The sequence below is a fragment of the Balearica regulorum genome, chromosome 9 (assembly GCF_011004875.1).
Source record: "Balearica regulorum gibbericeps isolate bBalReg1 chromosome 9, bBalReg1.pri, whole genome shotgun sequence".
Taxonomy (NCBI): domain Eukaryota; kingdom Metazoa; phylum Chordata; class Aves; order Gruiformes; family Gruidae; genus Balearica; species Balearica regulorum.
The window spans coordinates 16629757-16645531 of NC_046192.1; the positions used below are offsets into that span (position 1 = coordinate 16629757).

General features: G+C 44.0%; 1 long non-coding RNA gene across 1 annotated transcript in view; it reads right to left on the reverse strand.

The window, feature by feature from the left end:
- Positions 1 to 4601: 4601 nt before the first annotated feature.
- The window catches only part of LOC142602931 (uncharacterized), a 47994-nt gene continuing 36820 nt past the window's right edge, over positions 4602 to 15775 (reverse strand). Inside the window, exons 3-4 of the long non-coding RNA XR_012836789.1 lie at positions 12100 to 12225; positions 4602 to 4730 (exon numbers count right to left, since the gene is read on the reverse strand). This is a non-coding gene — a long non-coding RNA (uncharacterized LOC142602931). The remainder of the gene's footprint in view (positions 4731 to 12099; positions 12226 to 15775) is intronic.

Here is a 15775-nt window from a genome sequence, read left to right on the forward strand (position 1 = left end):
TGAGACATGGCCAGCACAGGGTTGCACGAGGGCAGGCTGAGGGTCTGAGCAGGGCCAGCAGCCTGGGCCAGCTGGGGAAGGAGCAGCAACACCTCTGCTGCAACCCAAGGCTGCTTCCAGCCCGGCAAGCAAAACCTCTCCGTGCCAGCCACACTGCTGCTTTCTGTTTGTCTGCTCTCTGAGGTCTGGCAGACAGACTCACCCTTCGATGTCCGCCTGGTGAGTGCCCAGCATAGCACCAAGGGCTTCTCAGTCCTCCTTGCAGGGAGAGAGCAAGCCTTTGCCCAGGAGAGCAGGGATGAGGCAGACATGGAGAAGGTAGGTGGCTAGCCTGTCTTGCTTTCATGTCCTTTCAAGTGAACGTTTTGGAAGGAAAGTTTGCCTCGGACTGAGCCTCTGTCTGGGATTAATTCAGCTCAAATTTGTAGTCACCACAGGCAGCAGGGAAGCTGCAATAGCTATTAGAGGACGAGTCAGAGAAGTAAAAGCAGGGCCAAAGAGTAGCCCTTGCCTTTCCCTAAAAGTGGAAAGGAGGCACAGGGACCCAAATTAAAAAGCAACTACTAGTCACCAGTACTAGCAAGTCACTGTGGGCTGGCCAGCAGCAGGACAGCCGCCCCAGCCAGAGCCTGTCTGCCAGCAAACGGCTCTGGCGCAGCAAGTGTGGCACACCCTCCTCCGGCGTTCAAGCCCCAGCCGAGCAGCCCAGAGCCGACTGGGAAGGCCAGCGGAGCTGGGAGCGGCCGCAAACTGCAGGGATGGAGAGAAGCAGCCAGCTTGTCTCCTCCTGCAATGGCTACTGGCCAGGTGCCTCCAAGATGCTGGTGTGGGTCTTTCTTTGTCTAGGGGACCTGAGTGGCCAAGAAGCCCAGAAAGAACAAACTGCAAAAGGAAACAAGGCCATTGTGTGGAGGACACAAAAAATGCAACGAGACAGTTCAGCACGCGACGATATCACCCAAGATGACTGACAGCCTTTCTGCCCTTGCACACGTAGACTCCACTGCCAAAGCCTCAAGGCGGTGGCGATTTCCCACCTGAAGGCTGGGGATGGTTTCCCATCTGCTCATCTTGGCTCCCTCGGCTTGGTGCAGGCACCAGCCAGCGCCGGGCCCCCGTGGTCCCTCCCCGCATGCCATCGCCTGCTCGGACAGGAGGTGGCAGCAGATTGCCACCTATCGTGCCCAGCCAGGCCCGGGAGCATCTCCCGGAGCCACCCTGGTACCTGGGGAAGAACCCCTCCCTGACTCACAGGAACTCCCAGGCAGAGAACGCAGGAGATGCTTCCCGAGAGCATCTCCTCATCCCTTCTATCCCTGCCAGCTCTGCAGCCCCCATCCAATTTCACATACACCACACCCTGGAAGTTCTTTGCCACAAATTGAGATGTTTTAAAAACAGCCTGTATAGAGAAAACAGATGGCAGCAGCTAGGAAGCTCTGATTATTATTGATTAATGCAGGATTACGGTTGGCAATAGGAGATATTGGGAGCAGCAGAAATTAGTGCAGACATTACTAGTGGAAGAGGGGAAAAAAACCAACAAAAAACAACACAAAACAAAAGCACAAGGAAGGAGAGAGGTGCGCTGCCCAGGTTCCCTCCTGCTCTCAACACTCAGAAATCATGCTCAGATAACATCATGACCCACAAATGTTTGTTCCTTACATCATCTGTCAGCCTTCACGAGAATAAAACTTTCTTTTTTTAATGTTTTTTTAAAAAGTAACTACAATTATTTTCCAACATTTTGAAATTTCCATTTCCATCTGCAGCTTAGGAAATATCAGCAGGCAATCAGATCAGCGCAGCTGAAATAGGGAGTCCCAGAAATCTATCCCCTCTGGATCCCTAGGGCTACCTTCCCTCACACCTCTAAAGCTTGAAAAACAACTGGATTTTAGAGTTCCTACAAGTCACCTCTCCAGAGCTGCAAAGGAAATTTCTGGGTTTGGTACTAGTGTGCTGAAATAACAACATGAAACAGCATGAACATCAGTACAAGGAATAGACTGGGACACCCCGCTGGCCAGCCACCAGCTTGGCCCCTACCTTTCATCCCATCTCTGCAGTCTGGTGCCTGGTTCACTCCAGCTTCTCTCCCCACTCAGATGCCAGTTTCACACAGCCATTCTCCAGGCAGTGCACCACTGGCTTAGTTTGCACCTCTAACCCCAAGTGAAACATGATCTTTCAGGGAAAACAGCTGTGATGATTGAAGTTGCTCCTTCAACCATCCTTTTTGTGTGTGTGTGTGTGTACTGGACCTCACCTTTGATGATGAGAGGGCTGGAGCACTTCTCATATGAAGACAGGCTGAGAGAGTTGGGGTTGTTCAGCCTGGGTCCAGGGAGATCTTATAGCAGCCTTCCAGTACCTAAAGGGGGCCAACAAGACAGCTGCAGATGGACTGTTTACAAGGGCATGGAGTGATAGCACAAGGGGTAATGGCTTTAAGCTGAAGGTGGGTAGATTTAGATTAGGTAGTAGGAAGAAATTTTCCTCTATGAGGGTGGTGAGACACTGGAACATGAGAGGTTCACACACAGCTGTCTGCCAGAAGTGTCACCAGACAGAAACCAGAAAGTATCTTTCATATCCTCTTCTCAAAAAACCCAGACCTGGTTCCTAGGAGAGACTCTTAGAAAACATAATGGATCATAGAAAGCAATACTGAACAGGAACTCAAAAAGTCACTGACGCCATCCCCAGTGTCTTAAGACATGATCACCTTCACTTAAACGATTCTTCGTCTGGGTTATTTTGGGAGTTGAGTTTGGGGTTTTTTGTTGGTTTTTTTTTTTTTTTTGGTGGAGGTGAAGGGGGTGTATATATTTGTTTTGTTTGTTTTCTTCCCATCTCCTGCAAGGAAAATTGTATAACCTTGTTCAGAAATCCATTAATGATTAACTCCTCTTACCCTCAGAAAAGAGTCTCTTGTCTAGGCTTGATCACATTTTCTGTTTCAAGGTAAGCCCAAGACTTTTGGCCCTATCCACAGGCAATGGAGTTTTCTCCTCGCAGTATTCGTTTATGTGTTTGAAGACTATTCACCTGCAGAACTACACTTCAGGTAGAGACAACTTGATGTAACAGCAACTCACATCTGTTCAAATTTATTGACTTTCTTGGAACATTTCAAACATAACAAATAAGGGGAAGCAGAGGGACTGATCTTGAACCCAGCAGTTCTTTAATACTAATGGAAGTCACATAGTCCAAAAATGTGGTTTATAATTTTTTTTTTTAAACCAGATGTACAATCTGTTTACTGAAGACTGTATCAGAGTGAAAGATGTAGACTTGACTGCTTTACAGGTTACTATGGAGACATCCTTCATTATTCTGTAAACAGACCATGTTACACAGAAGTGAGAAGTTCTTATATTTGGCCATTCAAAAATTGCCTGTGATTAGAGCATTTCATGTGCTACGAACTAGTGAACATCTCTAGAGAATTGGTTGGTTTTGTCTCAGCTTTGGCAAGGGGAACGCAACTGACCAAGAAGTGAAGGTCAAAAATACACATTTTAGAGCTTTACAGTTCTTCTTTTAAAGTCCCATCAAAGCACTGATGGGTTCACTTGCTGCTAAGTTCCCAAAAACTTTGATATCTGTCCCCAGAATAACACAGGCAAATCCCATCAGGCATGAATAACCATGGCCCCCTTCTCAAGGAATTATTGTAAATTACTTTGTCCAGTGTCAGCGTAGAAGAACTAATAATGTCAAACATTTGCTATCAATAGCCCTGTCTGTTGATTCCCAACGGCCTTCACGTCACGACTACTACAATTTTTCTTTTAGATCATTACAAGTAAACTGACAGCCCTTTTCTGTAATCAACACCATGGCAACACTGTTACCTATGATCTACATGTCTCTAAAAATATGCCTTCAACTTGCCTCTTTTTATTTCACCAGCACTCTCCAAACGCCCAAGGTGTGGCACCTGTTAATCTTGGCCCTTAATTCTGCTTCCTCTGTACCAACTTCTTGATAGTTCACCACAGTTTGCAGAAACTACAAGAATTCTCATCTATTTTTATTGCTTATACTGCAGTTTTCTTTCTGTAAAGGTTTCCCAGAAATCAGAACTAGAAATAGGACAGTCAAAGCTGTAGCGATGAGTTAGGATACAAAGCAAATAAGAAACAGGTAGCAGAAGATCAACACGGCCCAAGTAGAAGCAGAATACGTAACCCATCATGAAGATGGCTGTAGCAGGAAACTTTTGAGTCAACCAAAATTAAAGTCACAAGCCACGTATGCAGCATCCCTGTTGGACAACATCTTTTTGGAGACATGGCCACAAATTTTGCTCCCACATAACCAGGGGTCACTCATGTCAAAGTCACAAAAAGCCACTTTCACTCAAAAGACACTTTTGGTCATCAGAAGTGCTAAGATCACCAAGCTGACCAGTAGTGACAGGACAGAGGAGGTCTCAGTCAGAAAACATGAGGATACTATACCTCTGCAAACCAGAACTCTCACTTTTCAAGGCAGGAATAGCATTTAAGGCAGGCATCTAAGAATGAACTCTGCCAGACTGAATCCACAAGCATTTGAGGGCTGAGAGCTGTAGGTATTTCCCCAGCGCACGGTGGTATCAGCGCCAATAAAACCTTGCGCAGAACCTCACAGGCCTTGTCTGTCCTTGTCATGGGGCACCAAAGCACAGGAGCAGAGAGGATTGCAGTACAGCTTAAGGTCTCTGTTGATGGAACCTGAGGACATACGTTAAAAACAAAGAAAATGCTTCCTCAAAAAAGAGTCCTCCCTTCTTCCCTTTCCAGTTGCAGAGAGTTTCTGCTCAGTTATTTACTTTGCAAAACCACAGTTATTCTAATCTTGGTTTGGTTTTTTTTGGTTTTAGGTTGGTTGGTTTTTTTTTTTCCTTCTTACATGGAAATATGGATGATTACCAGAAAAACAAATAATTGGGATGGAGCCCAGTTGGATATCACTGAGGCAACTAAGTGAATATGCCTTGTGGAGGAGGAGAAGAGAGAGTTACAGAGTTAGGAACTGTCTGTTGTCACATTTAGGATAAACATGACAAGCAAGAGCTGCTTGTCTTCCTGCTACTGAGGACAAACTAACCACTTACAGTCAAGAAAAAATTGACACCCAGGTTCTCAGGAAAGATGTTTAAGAATCTTACTTAGGAAGTTACTTGGAAATACCCCCTTTTCTACCCATATTCACATAAGCACATAAACACACATGCTTATTCTTAAATTCCATCTTATTTTTCAGAATTTAAACCTGTGCTAAAATACTTTCTTGAACTGCATGGCTATTATCCTGGATTAAATTTAGATTAGCACCTCCTGGGGGAGATGAGATGTCTCTTGGTCTACTCAGTTGTCACAACAGAGATTATTCTCATTTTCACTAGCCCAAATAAGCAAATACTGCAGTAGCCTAAAGCTCAAAAATGAGAACCTCCTAGGTTAATCCTCACATTTTTAACTGAAGTAAAGAAGATAGAAAGATGACGTTGGATTAGGTTGGGATGAGCACACCTATTTTCTGTCTCTATGTAAAATACAGAGTTTTCTCCATGTGAGCACACATAAAATATTCTGGGTATCTGGAACCAATAAGGGTCCAAATTCTGCTTCATCTGCTCTCTGGTCCAGGTCTTTCTCCTATCTACAACCATTCTCTGAGAAAAAACTTCATTGGCCAATAGTTTGTTTCTATTTTTCTCACAAATCTGCCTATTGCTGTCCCCTTCTAAGATTGCCACAGCATTATGGGTCAGGACACTAAAATATTCACAAAGTGATATTGCAGATATGAGAACCAATGACAGAGCCAAAGTCCAAGCTAGGTAATACACAGTTTCCTTTGTCTTAGCTCTATCAAAAGTATAGAGAAGTGTAATAAAGAAAGAAGCAGCTATATCCAACAAGCATATTATTCTTATTTAAATGTAATACCACCAGGAAGCACCTGAGGATGCTACAGTCACTCATAGCTTCACCCATACAGGATTGAATCTTCCAGGATGGAAGAGTAGCCTTTGATCTGCTGCCACCTTTCCATCCTGCATCTCAGGACTCGAGCTTGTTGCAATCACACTCCTGAGCTACTGACTACTCCTGTCTCCAGCTTCTTCACGACACCCAGATACAGGCCTACGTTGAAATAACTTCCACTCATAAGAAATTATCAGAGAAGTGTCTAAAAGAAAGCAGGTGTTAAGATCAAACGCGCTCAACATTTACTTCTGACCTTAGCCCACAACCTTAACTCTGGGATTCTTCACACATCAAAGTCTCCGGGCACCAAACACAAATCGGTGGTTTTGCAAGTAACAAATAACATGAGTGCGCATGAGAACAGATGGCTGTGGTCCTCAGGGTGGGATTGACCAAAGCAAGTTATGAATAAGCCAGCACTGCAAGCTCATGACTCAGATGCCCCATGTCGCTGCTGGGCCATGGCAATAGATTTCTTGCCTCAAACCCAATTTTCTTCAGATCCGGCTTGTATCTTTTTCACTAAGGCCAGAGCTCTGAGCGCCTCAGGGAAGAAGAGCCGAGGACATCCATCAGAGCCAACAGCGAGAAAACACTCTGAATTATTCATAACACTCAAATAGCAAAATTAAAATTAAACTACCTTACAAGACAATGGGAGATACGCTAACACTGAAGAAATTCCAGGGTTACTTTTATGTGCTGTACAAAGAGCAAAAGCTGGAATGAAATACGTAATGGCTGAAAGACTTGCCTGTTTGTTTTCTCTGTGGATGGATATATTTCTTGTTTTGCCTACATTTATATCAAGTCTTTACATAACTGTTGGCTTCATACCCGAGGCTATCTCCCTGAATCAAACTCTCTCCCATACTGCTAGCAGAAGAATAGACTGCTTCTAGCTTTTTAACTTGTTAATAATGAACTTGTTCTTGTCTGATCCTCCCATGCCCCTTCTCCCTGTGCGATACCTGCCTTGGGAAGTACATGGCTTTTGCATCAGTGTTCAAGTCAGCTTTCTGTACTTGCTTAGGTGGCTGTCAGGGCTAGTTTTCGAGGTACAGGCTCCTTTTGATAGCTCCCGACAAGCTTTGCTAGAGGAGAGCCAGTTCCTGAAATATATTTCTCTCACACTTGTTTTTCAGGGTTCTCCACTCTGCAAGGACTGACAGTGTGGTAACGAGAGGCACTCCAGACTGGATTTAATGCTACCATATGCTAGACAGAATGAGAATCCATACTGCAGGAGAGCAGCCGGTACATTTCCATGTTAACAGAAGCCTGATTGCAAATTGCATTTAGTCTCAACAGCTCAGTTCACTGCACACAGATGCCATGGGGGACTGTAAAGTTAGCAAGATGTGGGGGAGTATGGCTGAATTTTTAAAAAAAGAGCCTTGGCTGATCGGATGCCACAGACATTTGGAGCTGATGCCACAGAAGAAAGTTGCTACTGCATTTGTTCTGCCAGAAATAAATAATAAGGATAATGTCATGAGCTGTTAGTCAAATTATAAACTCTTGCTAGGCTGGTGATTGTCTGCTGATACAAATGGCAGTATCAGCACTGTCAAATGCTGCTCTTATAACTTGACAGCCAGCACATAAATGAAATCAAAGAAGAGTAATTTACTCTTTCAAAATAGGTCAGCATGAGATGAGATGGGTTTCCAGTCGGAGTGCGCCGTGTCTCCCTGGGCTGGCTGCAAAGCGCACCTCTTCGCTCTTACAACAGACTTCACTCAACTGAAGGTATGATGAGACAAAATGACTCAGGCAGGGTTTTCTCTCAGCTCATGGATCTGCTCAGAGCTGGTAGAGAACAAGAGCTCTTCTCTGCTTACTTGCACATGATCAACCAAATTAACTCTATGGCCTCTGTCCAGGGCTTCTGCCACAAAAATACTCAGCTCAGCTCATCCTAATGGGCCTTTTGATGAGCAGGCTGAACAGAGAGGCCAAGGACTTTTCACTCCCTGACCTGGGCTCCTGGGGTGCAGATAACAGATCCAGGACAACGTAAGGATGCCTGGCAATGTTTTGATGAGGTGGTACAGAAGGTTTCACTATCCAAAGCTCCCAGGCCAGCACCAATACATGAATAACTTGAGGACTTTTAAATCTGAATTGAAACCACAGGTGCAGAAGTACTGCATGTAAACATGGTCCTTGTGCTGCAGGATAAACGCTCTGCTCCATGTGAACAGGGCAAGATCTCTTCCTCCCTCCTGTGCCCTACTTATTGGAAAGCATCACACGGTTCAGCTGCTTCGATCAGTGTTGGTAAATGAAGCAGACAATCTCTCAAGGCCCCTTTTCCAGTCTGACATCTCTATGAAACATTCCCACATTCCTGAAGAATAAGCAAAAACTTTTTCCACCCCCACTGTGCAGTCAGCCTGCAAAATTCACTGTTACTGAAGGTCACCAAGTCAAACATTGCAGCTGGGTCATTTTATAGTCATTAATAATCCCTGCAGCTCGGAGAATAAAGACAAAAGTGATCTAAATCCTGCTCTCGAGGACATGAGCCAATCTTCACCAGGGTCAGGAGGGAGTTGCTCCCACACACACACATCGCATAAGGGATTGCACTGTCCACCAGGTGCACGGGGAGTTCCTTTCTCGTCCTTCTCCCTCACCATTGTTACCAGAAACTGCAGGGGCAGACAGGAGCGTGCGCCATACCACGCTTCTGTAGTTTCACAGATGAGTGATCACCAGCCAGAAAATCCAAGGCTCCAAGTTGCTCAGACATGAAAGCATTTGCATAATTTCCTAAAACCCCATATCAGCGAGGTGGCAATAGCTCCCATGTGCTACAAGCTGCCTTGTGCAGTTCCAGGAATAAAGCACTATGGCTCAGCAGTCCCCTGTGGCATTGGCTTTACATTTCTGGGCAACAGCTTCATTGCTAGGCAAAAAGCATTTTTCAGACTCTCCCTCTAAATGCATTCCCAGGAATCAAGCATCCCAAATGAAGAGAGAGAAAGAAGAGCCAGCTTTCCAAGAGGTCTCTTAGTAACACCCAATGGAAGAAAAAAAAAAAAAAGGATCATAGAGAAGCTTAGGATTTCAGACAGTAAAAGCAGCACTCTCCAGCTCTGCCCACACCACAGGCAGGATGGGCACTACAGACCTGTTGGCAGAGGGCTCCATGTCTAGGGAGCTAGGAGGTTTTCATGGGGAGCAAGAATGTTCTACATAGGTCTACCAAACATCAAGCTTCCCCAAGGAAGACCTCTTTTCCTACCCACAAAGCATCCAGAGTGCATTAGTCACTTGTCTAGGGATGTTCAAGAAACCAGGACAAAGCTCCCAATGAGAGCTCAGCTCTCAATCCCAAACCAAAGAACAGCATAGGAATTGCTGGGAGAAGGTGGCCAAGTGCCTCAAGTTGTTTTAACAGTCAGCAAGAAGCTTTACATAGAAAGGAAACTCACTGGAGTGGGTAGCTGCTGAGCTGGCTGGTAGTGAGCCATGGAGCTGGCTGCCTCTTGGGTGTCCATGCAGCTAAGCAAATCAATTTAGACCTGCAAAGTAGTCATGAAAGTTGCATCTGGTTCCCAGCTGGAGCTGGATTCTCCCACAAAACTGGTTCTGTACTTCCAGGCATCTATGCCTCAGCCCATGAAGGCAGGTAATCCCCATGCTTTCATGCAGCTCTTGGCTTTATTTTTCCACTTTTTAAATTGGTGGTTTAGGGTTTCCTTCCACTGCTCAGATTTTGTGAGGCAATTGACTCCTTTCTGCATGCTGACATGGATGGTTATGTTGTGCTCTTGCAGCACCTCATTTTGCATGCCAAGCAAGCCAAGAACTAGAATGATACCAATGCTAAGGTGCGTAATACTGAGTTTAGCAGTCAACTCTCATCATCAGCTCTTTCAATCAGTCATACCTCAATGCTCATTCACTCACAGTCACAGTTCCAACAAGGCACCCAGAAACATCATCCTGAGAAATACCAGCATTTCCAAAAGCAAGCCCCTGAATTCCTGAAGTCCTGAATTCCAGAGGCATGACGGGACAGTAAGTGGATTCCTGAAGGTCGTAAAAGATTTGTTTCTCCAAGCAAAGTTATGAAGCTGTAATGAACTATCTCAGAGAGAGTGCAAGATTGACTGTTTTCTTATGACTATAAGCAGAGAAAACCAGGGCTGTACTAGTGTCATCTGCAGTAAGAAGATGTCCTGTAGTTTACGCATTATCAGTAAATAAAGAAGCTAAGGAGTCTAATCCTAACCTCCAACATGGAAAATCTCCTAGTGATGGGATACCTAATTATTTCCCGCACTGAGCCATGCTTCCTCTTCCCTGCCCCACTCAACAGTCTTACCTGTGGTTTTGTCAGTCTTCCTGTGTTCTCCTGTGAAGGACATTCCTTAAGATCCTCAATTGTTCCTGTAAATTTTACAGGTTTGGTCTGAGCAGCTGAACCAGGGAGAGGAGCCAACGAGCCTGGAGACTTGTTCATACCAATACCAGCAGCATAACTCTTGTTTCTGTCAGAACAGGAGCCTACAGAAGAGCTTTCCTTAGACTTAGGGAAGATGTGTCTAATGTGGTCATATAAGGGTGTTTTTTTGGTAACGCATCTACTAGAAAGATGAGAAATGTGTAGCCTGTGTTCAGTTTTTCCAAGTGAGATGTTAAGATATGGATTTTCCACTTTGGAACAAGGCTCTGAAATTTAACTCACCTGCTGTGGTTGAGAATATCTGCCAGGTCCTATGTACTTCTATCTGATTGACACATCCCTGTTCCTAGAGCTTGGCCTTGCAATAACCCCCTTCAGCTGAGAGAAACAACATCAAAGCCAGACCTGCGCAGCCTCACCCATATTTCCATCCCAGCAGAGTAAATATCAGGATACAGACACTGAACACACTGAAACTGTTTTTTTCCCCTCTTTTCCATTTTTTGAAATTTCATAAGAAGAGATGTGCTATTTGGCAACACATGGCTTCCTATAGACATGTTATGCAAGGCACCTCCTTAACACCATGGGGACCCCATGAACCCTTTGTCCTCTAAAGCCTAAGATCCTGCTCTAAAATATGGAACTTGAATAGAACAATTAAGCTTATTTTTGTTATTAGCAAACAATTTCCAGTCTCATTCTCCAAAACAGCTGAATCACTTTAACTGGAACTTTCCAAAACAAAAAGAAAGAAAACAAAAACAGGAACAAAATCAGAGAGAAGAAGGACCTTTTGCACAGTAGGCATCAGCTGAAGCATTTAAGCTCTGTGACCTGTGAGCCCCTGAAAACAGAGGTTTCTGATGGAAAAGCATTAACCTTGTTGGTGATTCTAACATCCCTACCTATAATGCATATGCTGTAAAGACTGTCACTGGTCTCTGCTGAATGGTCTGCACAACAGGGGAGAATTCACATACTCTGCTGCATAAAGGAAATGTCCTGGGCCCACCAGTGTTCAACAGTTGTCTTGGCTGCAGATGCAAGGTTTGACTTAAACAAGAGCAATTCTGCTTCTGCCCTGGACAAGGTATTGCAGCTTGTCTACTCACACCATCACATCACCCCATTTCACAGTGCACAGAGAAAAGTCACCCTAAAGATTACAGCATGACAGGTCTGGGTGCCAGCAAAGCTTCCTCAGCAGGAGACAACTTTTTTTTTTTTTAGAATAAAAAAAAAAAAAGAAAAAAAAACCAAAACAAAAACAAAAAATGAAAAATGAAGTGGTGTAGTTGCTGCCACTGTAGAAGTCATCTCCCCTGATCCCATTACTGAGCAGGCAGCATGCAAGAGCCAGGCTTCAACTTGTTCTCCTGAGCATTTCCCTGGCCTCTTCACCTTGTCTTTAAAACTTCTTTGAATTTCTTGGATACCAAAAATTTCCCACTGAGTTGTATTCAAGCTCCAAAGGTAAAACAAAACAAAACCCCAAACACTAGGCACCACCTACAAAGCTCTTATATCATCCAACAAACAAGGGCTGTTTGCTTTGAGCTCTTGCTGTTTGGTACCTACAGACAGCAGCTGTTTCTCCCTTTGCCTCCTTTCTTTCACACGCAGACATGCTTGCAGGTCACAGTTATGAAAATCAGAGCACAAATGAAGAATGACATATTGTACCTGATTGGCTAGCAGATATCAACACAAACCAGTTCTTTTCCATGACTTAAGGATGATGTGATTGCCATGCTTCAACAGAACGGCTTCTTGACATCCATTCTGGGAGTTTTTTCAATATCCAGGATGCTGGAGGGGGAAAACAAACAAACAAACACAATGCAGAAGTCATTTCATATTGTCCTGATTTAGGGACTGAACAGCTCAGTCCAGAGAGGTTTTAGTTCACGTTGCATCTACACCACTAGTAAATCACTCACTGTTCAATCTCCCTGTGGTGAATTTTGTGACTTGGGACTTTACTCTTATGTTACTGCTGGCTGAGCAGGCTACTAGGTACCACCCTGTCTTTCTGGGAGCACCAGGAACCATTTTCCTGCAGAAAACAGACAATTCCTGTTACTCTGTAAGTGATTCCCTGGTGCAAGTTCTCCCTTGTTGCATCTCTGATGTCTAATAATAAGCAAGCAATTGCTTCAATCTTTTCCTCTCTTTAGAGCTACTCATACAGTGTTTCTTTTGTCTTTGGTAACCTCTTTCTTTGAAAACTTGCAGGAATGTAACACCTTGGTTGAAAGTTCAAGAGTTGTGCAATATAGGACTGGAAATGTACCCTATACTTTCTTCCCTTAGTATCAATCGCAAGTCATCCCCACAAACACATGCTTGCCAAGGTGCAAGCTGGCTGATCACGCTCCATCTACTGAGCACCCTGTGTCTTTGCATGGAAAGTCACGTGCCAGCCTAACGAAAAGCTTAGAGCTCATATCTCCAATGAGGGCTAAGCTCACCTGTGGGTGCAGGAGGACGTTCCTCCTGGGACAGTCTCTGGCAATACACCAAGATCACAGACATATGCTGCCCCTTTGCCGCACTGCAGACATGTTGCAAGCTCCAGACATAAAAGAAGCGAGCTAGAAATTCTATGGACAACCAAAGGTTAATCTGCACTTGTTTGATTGTCAAGCACCTGAGGTATGACGACAACACATTGGCACACTGTAATTGCAACATATTATTAAGTACCTTCAGTCCCCAAAGGCTAAGACACTTTTAAAAAAAATAATAAAGCTAATGCACATAATAGTCTGTGTCTTGTTATTTAAGAAACCTCTTCCCGGCATTGGACGTGGACAGTACGTGTAAATGCACTTTCTCCAATAACTATGCACAAGGAGCAGTTTGATGGAGTGCCAGAAAGTACAATGACTGTTCTACCTTAGCAATGTACAGAAGATGACATGTTCCCTTTAGAACTAATTGCTTTATTCAAAAAACACCATTTACTAAATCCTAGCCTGGTCTCTTCCTTTGATGAGCAATTTCAGACTCCACATCAGAGCTTTTGTTTGTGGTTAAAAGACAGGGAAGAAAAGTGTTTTGTTAAGTCTCTTCCATTAAATATGAAAATTAAAATGAGTTCAGAAGGGTATTTTTCATTATATTATTTGAACATTTACATTATATATTCTGCTGGGCCTCTCCTTCTGTGACTCAAGGCTGGCAAGTTCAGTCTGTCAAGCACAACCCTTTGCATCACATTACCCTACACCAAGATCCAGTTATAACTATTGACACAGATCAAGCTACATATCTGAAAGCCTGAAGATGTTCTTAAATTTATTTTCCTTGTTCTGCATTCTCTTATGCATAACTTTCAGAACTGCTTGCAAAATTCACTGCATTCTTATTGTCAGACTGCTCCCCACCTCTCTCCATTAAAAAAAAAAAAGTCAGGAACTCCTCTTCTTATGCTTTCAAGACAGAAACAGCTGTAATGATTTCACAGACAAATCAATGGCATTTCCAACAGAATAATTTCATTTTTTCTCCCCACTTTGAAAAAATAGAACAATTTCACAATAAGCCCTAGGGAATGCGCCCATGAAAACACACAGAGCAGACAGCATGAGGAAAAGTCTTTGGTTATATACTTAAGGAGGCAGCAAACGGGCCTATCTGCTGCTCTGTGAGCAGTGAGCATAATTATGTATGCATTTGCTGCATCCCATAATCATCATCATCAGAGATGACATTTCATAGCTGAGCTGGGAATCTGCCTTTCCCAAAATTATTTTTTGTTTGGAAAGAGAAATTATTCTAAATAATATCTGGGGAGAATAGATATAGGAAAGCATAGATTTGAGAGTCAGACACTCTAGAGCCATAATCCTATCACCAGCTCTCTAAATAATTCTATTCAATATTTAAGTTAAGTCCACATTTGAACAGTAGCAACACATCTGTCTATGGCAGGGTCCCAGGCTACTGGGAATTTCCATGAGATATTATAAACTGGTGCATTAACAGGAATTAGTCAAACTGTGCCTTCATGGAGGAACTCCCGTGGGCTTTGTAAAGCCTTGGCCAGATTTGGAGGGTGGGGGACTCTCTTCGTTGTTTTATCCTGAAGAAAGTACTCCATGACCCAAGTCATTGCCTCACCATAGAACAACAGGCACCAAGGATGAGGAGCATCATGAAGTGTTTTATTTGTTAGGTGCACTTGTGCTTTCCTCAGACAACCCAGAAGAAAGAGCTCATCTTTTAGCTCAGTGACGAAGGACAGGATAAGAGGAAGAAGGACCAGCCTGAGGCATAATGGGCTTAGTGAACATCCCCTCCTGAGGACTATTTCCACTCACTGGGTCATGGCTACTACTGGCTAAGATGCACCAAAGCCCTGCTATCAAGATCCAAACCAAGGGAAGGACTTACCCAGTTGCTCTGTCTGAACACACTGCTGGATCCCTACAGCATGGAGGAAACGGCCCAGGTACCACAGAGCCAGCCAGACTCGCATACTTCCCCGTTCCTCTTCTCCAGCATCCTGACCTAATTTTGAAAGAAAACTAGATTGCCTTACTGGTTCCACATTAATTGATCACAAACCCACATCTCATCACTTTTTCTTACTGGGATGGTGCTCAATCTAATCCTGTTCCTTACCTTTCCTTACCTATTCTCCAACTCGGGTGGAATGAAGATCAGGACCTAGCTGGATAAACTGGATTGTCACATAGGAAGTCAAGGTCTTATGGTTAGAAGCCATAGGTGAATTATTTCACTCATCTCCATTCTTCTGGTGGTCCTGGAATCTGGGTATTGTCTTCAAAGGGACAGAACTCCAAAAATCCTTTTTAAAAACTCATTTTCATTTTCACTGGTGTGGCAAGACAATGGGGCCCTATTTATGACACAGGTGCTACAGCAGTTTTAAAGAAACCTGAGTGTAAGACTCTCACCTCTGGGAGGCACAAGAACTTCACTAATAGGCACACTAGGTTAACATCACAGCACTCCTTTGCTCAATATTCCAGTGGGACTTTGGCTTTCTGATCCACACCAGCTTTCCACATCCAAAAGGTTTGTGCAGGCTGACTGACATGACTGGTATGCAACATCTCAGACCAAACTGGGATTGATGCAGTGCAGCCCCTGTTTGAAAAGGGTTCTTTGGAAGTATATACTGCCTAAATCTTAATGCTGGGAACACGTATCTGCAAAAATGTAGTCTTAAATGCAGTGAAGGCTCAAGCATTACGTTAGCCATGAGCCTGCCTTTGCCTGCCCTAACACACACTGATCAGCAGTCTTTGCTTCTCTGCTACCTAAATACATAGCAACTACTTGCAAATGCAAAGCATATTCTCCAGGTGTCCTGTACAGTACACACTGT